The following is a 6,000-nucleotide window of genomic DNA, read 5'->3' as shown; positions in this document are numbered from 1 at the left end:
TAGACAGAACTCAGCTTGTAAGTGTTTATGGTAAACAATAATGCTGAGTAAGTCAAAACGAGATTTGTAAGAATTTAGTGTAAGAGTTTTAGATATTTATATTATACTTGTTAACATGGACATCTACATTTCCTTGCATACGACTATTGAGATACAAATATTTCTTTTTTCATACTAAAACCCTCTACAAATATTGTACGGAATATAAGTTGAACAGCTATGCTTACATTAGAAAGGTATTTTTTTATTTTTATTTTTTGCTTAAACGAAGTATTCTTAAATGTATCTTTTTCTTGCGTTGACTCGAACTTTTAAGTTGTATGCAGTTGGTTATAACAACAGAATGAATTTACCTTGTTAATATTACTAGAAATTGAAAATCAGATCGGAGTATGCATTCTACGCAAATTATTATATAAATAGATTTATTTGTACTTATGTTTGTTCACATAAATAGTAAAATAATCTAGGGACCTTCGTCTTTATCGATTTAGTTATTAGATGTATATTTAGCGTGACCTTCCGACATTATTGTTTGACTTTAAAATTTGTCACAAATGATTCCAGAGATGCGGAGGCCCCACGCCCACGACACCGACACCGCATGGAGTTGCTGGCCGCTCCCTTTACCCCATCTGTCCCGCTTAGCGTCCTGGAGCATCCTTATCTGACGCAGAACTCGACAAATGAAAGGGTCGCAATGACAACTCAATGTAAAAGTTAGGCATGCAAACTAAGGACCGGGATGTGGATGGCAGTGAAAGCAGGAACATGAAGTTTGATATCATTAAAGGCCACTTATGTGTCAAATGCAACACAGCAGTGGCTGCGGCAGGACTCGCAGGATTCGTAGGGAGACGGAACCATACCGAGAAGTCGACGGCACACTTAAATGTCATTGAAATTGAAGCTCACTTGACAAGTAATGCTGGCGCAACACAACCAGCCCCTCCCCCCCCCCCTCCACAGCAACATACGTATGCATGTGCAGCCCCCTTGGCAAGGGGGTTAACTTAAGTCAACTACACAAAAGCCATGTCAGCAGACGCTGACAGAACCGCCCCAAAGCCAAAGCCCGTCTCGCCTTTATAAAACTCGCTTGTGTGTGCGGCAAAATGCTCCAGCTTTTTCTCTGGATGAGCCTTGGAAGATTGACATTATCTGTGGGCCCGAGTGATTTGCCAGCGATTGGAGAGGAGTAGCACGAAGGCAAGGTAGCTTGAGAAAGCGAAGCAGTTAATACCCTGATTAATCCTTGATGTGTTGATCCATCTTAGCAGTTAAGACGTGTTGTCCCTACAGCCCCATAAGTTAGTGTGTATAAGATCTTCTAATTCAAAAACCATTTATTTCAAAATAGTATTTCATTTTAAGAATCAGTTGTTACTAGCCAGTTGTATGAAAGGTCCTTTTAAATATGAATGCAATAGATACTGACTAATATTGCACTACATTTATAGGGCAGAAAATGTCCTTTTAACGACAACATTATAATTCCTCTCTACGAGCATAAAATGCGAGAATAATCGACGACGTCGAGTTGACTGTCGCATAATTTTCATAATTGCATTGCCACGCATCAACGGAAATTGTGCGGCGCCAACAAGTCGATGTCAATAATTGCCTGGCTGTCGATGCTCCACCTCCAATCTCGACCCGTCATCCGTTCGCTACTCGCGCACCACCACTCGCCAACTCCAGCCAGCCAACGTGTCGTATGCGTAACCGCGCTGCATTCATGCTGCGGTCGGGCAATTTAAAAGCCACAAAAATGCATTAAAATCCGAGTGTGCCGATAAATTATTGCAGTTTCATTAACAAACATTCTCGCACCGCTCTATGCCGGCGAATGGCCTCAGCTCAACTGGCTACTCGTAATTAATCCCATGCCCAAGTACTCATATTAAATGTGGGCTTAAATGATTTATGGTTTAAACAATTTGCCACCTATCAGTGGGCACAGGTAAGAGGAATGACTGTCCACAATGTTTCTAGAGTCCCAATAAAAGTCAATGAAGTGTGCTAAATTAAGTCTGGCTGCCTCGATTTTCCACCACTAAATTGTTCGCATAGTTTTTGCCGGAGCGAGGCAAAATTTACCAGTTGAACGGGCTCAGAAAGTCTGCCAAAAAACCATTAATTTCGCCCGAGGCTGGAGGTAAACATTAGCCATCTGACCTACGCAGGGAAGTTATCGCAAACTATATCGACCGTTTGTGACTTTTTAATCGGTAAGCTGCTAACCCTTTAAAACTTCCACAATTAACACATTTGACTTGCCAACGTTGGTGGCAGCAACAAGTGCTGCTCCTTCGGTTTCGGCAATGAACTTTGCCCGCTGACTGCCTGCCCAAAAACACTGAAAGAATTAATAGCTCACTGCGCTTTAAGGACTTAGCAATTCAATTTAAAGATCATCAAAGGTATAAGTAATAAAAAACAATCTATCCCAAGGAAACTACTATCCTTAATAAAATGCTCAAGTGTTTAAAATGACCATTCAGTGTATAAACTAATAATAACCAGGGAAGCGTGAATTCTTCGAGTGTGGGTGATTCTTCTGGACTGTGGCTGCTCCTGTGGTTGTTGTTGCTGCTGTAATATAATAAAACGCTTATTAAATTTTGCCGCTGTTATAACAAGCTGAGCAAGCACAGCCCACAAAATTGCTGCCCTGGGTCGCCGCAGCGCCACGCTTCCAATTCGTCCTCCATCTGGCAGTTGGTTCCTTACTCCTGGCCCTCGGATACTGGGAACTGGCATACTGGGATGCCGGGTGCTGGATGCTGGATGCTGGATGCTGTTGTAATGATGAACTCCAATTAAGAACACAAGTCCGTTTTAAGTTGAAGGCAGCCGTCGGGCTGACATATATTTTTTCAATTTCTTCTTTTGATTTTAGAGTAGGCAGAAATGGTTCTGTCAGCTCAACGTCTACAGAGTCTCTCTGATTTTACAGTTTTTGAATATATTTGGACTTAGGTTAATCCGCGTAGCTGCGCTGCCGGGTACGCCAGCAGCGGAGCGGCGTTCTTATGTATATCTTATATATCTAGGCTTATCGGGAGAGCGAGATATGTATGTACGTATGTAATATGTATTTGGTCGGCGTGTGAATGCTGACCATGCACTTATACTTTTTGCCTTCGAGTGGGCGATCATGTTACATCCGCCCTGGCCTAACTCCGTGCATAAACATAAACATAAACATAGCAACAAAGTGCTGCCATAAGTTAATATGCTATTTTATTTAATTGTTCTTAATATTGCATAGGCACATACTACATCTCCCTCCTTTTGAAAAATAACGTAACCTAGTGAAGTTATTTTGATTATTAAATGCAAATTATTTTATTTTTATTTTTATTTTGTTTGTGTTTTTGTTTGAACAACAATAGTTGATTTTATAATGCAAAGATAAAAATATACGTAGTGTATGGAAAATTTGTATAAATGATTAAGGAAAATATAAGTTTAAATTCAATCATGAATGAAATTTCTTTAATCTATCTTTATGAACTATTTGTTTTTTGTTTTTATTAGTAAGTAGCGTAATATTGTTATTATCTCCTATGCTTTCTATCTTATAGGGCCCCGTATATTTAAAGTCTAATTTATGACCTACCTCATTTCTTAGTAAAACTTTATCTCCTACTTCTAATTCTATGTCTTTTATTTTTAAGTCATAATTTTCTTTATTTTTTTCTTTGTGTGCTTCAAGAAGTTTTCTTGCTCGAGCATATGCTACCTCTAACCTATATTTACTCTCCTTAGCGTAATCATCTATGTTATATATTGGTTCTATGCTATGTAGTTTATTAAAATGTTTTGGTAAATTACTTGTTCTACCGAAAACTAATTCATATGGACAATAATTATGTACCATAGATTGGGTCGTGTTGAAGCAGTATACGAAATATTGAAGCCATACGTCCCAATCGGTTTTGTCCGTCGATATGTAGGATCGTATATACTCGTTTAAAGTTCTATGACTTCTTTCTACTACTCCAACTGTCTGGTGGTGATGAGCTGTTGATGTTATATTTTTTATTTTCAAATATTTACACAGGTCAGTAATTATTGAATTCTTATACTCTGTTCCCATGTCCGTTATGAACGTCTTCATTGGACCGTACTTTAGAATAAAAGATTCAAATATAGCTTTTGCGACTGTTTTTGCGCTTTTATTTGCTATTGGTATGGCAACTAAGTACTTGGTTAAATCACATATGAGAGTGACTGCGTACTCGTTACCATTTTCTGACTTGGGTAGTGGACCAATTGTGTCCACAACAACTCTATCGAAAGCATGTTCTGGTGTTTCAGTTATCGTCATTGGAGTCTTTGTGTGCTTTGTTGTTTTTGCTTTTTGGCATTTTTGACATTTTCTTACGTACTCTTTTATGTATTTACTCATATTTTTCCAGTAATAATGTCTTTTGACCTTGGCCAAGGTTTTTGTAATGCCTGTATGCCCTCCTTGTATTGGATCATCATGTAATGTAGACAATATAGCTTCTTTTTCTTTTTCATTATTTATTTGGGTCACCGGGTTAAGTAGCGCTACTTTTAAATTCTTTAATATTTTATTGCCCATATTTTTAAATTTATCTATTGAAACGTGTTCAAAGATTTTTTCCCACGGTGCCATTTTGATTTGGCTGATATCATATATACCGGCCTGCAATTCAAGCCTTTGGAGAAATTGATCTAAATCAAGAATTCCATTAGTATAAAGATCACCAACATCATATCTTGCAATAATTTTCTTTCCATGTTTAAATAAACATATCGAGTCATTCAATTGCAATGTCACTACTTTTCGTACCTCGTCATTTGTTATGACTTCGTATACGTTGGGCTCTGAAGCTATTTCTTTGGTTTGCTTTTGCAAATCCAATTGTTCTTTTCCTGCGCAGGATTTTTGTCTACTTTGAAATCTTGTAGTGACTTTTAATATATTTCCAGTTATATCTTTTAGCTCTTTGATGGTTATTCTTGATAACGCATCTGCTACATGATTGTCCTTGCCCTTTAGATACTCTACTGTAAAATTATATTCCTCTAGTTCAAGCCTTATTCTAGTTAATTTAGAGCTGGGGTTCACCATCGAGAATAAATATGTCAATGGTCTATGGTCTGTTTTCACAGTGAAATGTTTTCCGTAAATGTATGGTCTGAAATGTATTATTGCCCAATGAATTGCTGCTAACTCTTGTTCTGTTGTACTCTTATTGCTTTCACCTTTCGTAAAAGCTCTGGATGCATAAGCAACTGGGAGTTGGTGGCCATTATGGTTTTGAGTTAAAACTGCGCCACACGCTTGCTTGCTTGCATCTGTTGTTATGCAAAATTCTTTGCTGAAGTCTGGGTACTGCAAGAGTGTTGGGTTAATTAGCTGAGATTTTAAATGTATGAATGCTTTTTGACATTCATCTGTCCACTCGAATGGAACATTCTTTTTACATAATCTTGTTATGTGCCGCGAATAGTCGGCGAAATTTTTGATAAAACGTCTGTAGTAATTGCAAAATGCTACAAAACGTCTAGCGCTGTCCGCATCATGTGGAACTGGGTAGTTCTGAATGACATCATATTTTTTGTCATCCGGCAAAATTCCTTTGTCTGTGCATTTGTGTCCCAAAAATGTGACTTCATGCATGAAAAATGAACATTTTTCAGGATGTAACTTTAGGTTGTATTCCCTGCATTTACCAAAAACTTCAGTGAGGTTTTTAAGCATATGTTTTTCGGAACAACCTATGACTATTAAGTCATCCATATAAAGGAATGCTTGAGACGGTTCTATTCCGGAGAATGCTATAGTCATCATTCTTTGGAATGAATTAGGCGCTATTTTTAAGCCAAATGGCAATCGCGTGAAACGATATGAGCCATTGCTGGTTGAGAAAGATGTTATATCTCTCGAGCCTTCATCCAGTTCGATTTGATGAAAACCTGACATTAAATCAAGGCAGGAGAAATATTTTGCTCGACCAA

General features: G+C 38.0%; 1 long non-coding RNA gene across 1 annotated transcript, besides 1 other annotated feature; it reads left to right on the top strand.

Moving 5' to 3' along the window:
* Positions 1 to 486: 486 nt before the first annotated feature.
* On the top strand, positions 487 to 1,361 carry lncRNA:CR44349 (long non-coding RNA:CR44349). The gene is made up of 2 exons (NR_125197.1): positions 487 to 503; positions 568 to 1,361. It is a non-coding gene; the product is annotated as a long non-coding RNA:CR44349 (long non-coding RNA).
* Positions 1,362 to 2,804: 1,443 nt separating this feature from the next.
* Positions 2,805 to 6,000: part of a mobile genetic element that runs on past the window's edge.

This window comes from Drosophila melanogaster, chromosome 3R (genome assembly GCF_000001215.4).
Source record: "Drosophila melanogaster chromosome 3R".
NCBI classification, from domain to species: Eukaryota; Metazoa; Arthropoda; class Insecta; order Diptera; family Drosophilidae; genus Drosophila; species Drosophila melanogaster.
Note: the sequence above shows the minus strand (reverse complement) of the source record. Positions and strands in the feature narration are given on the sequence as shown.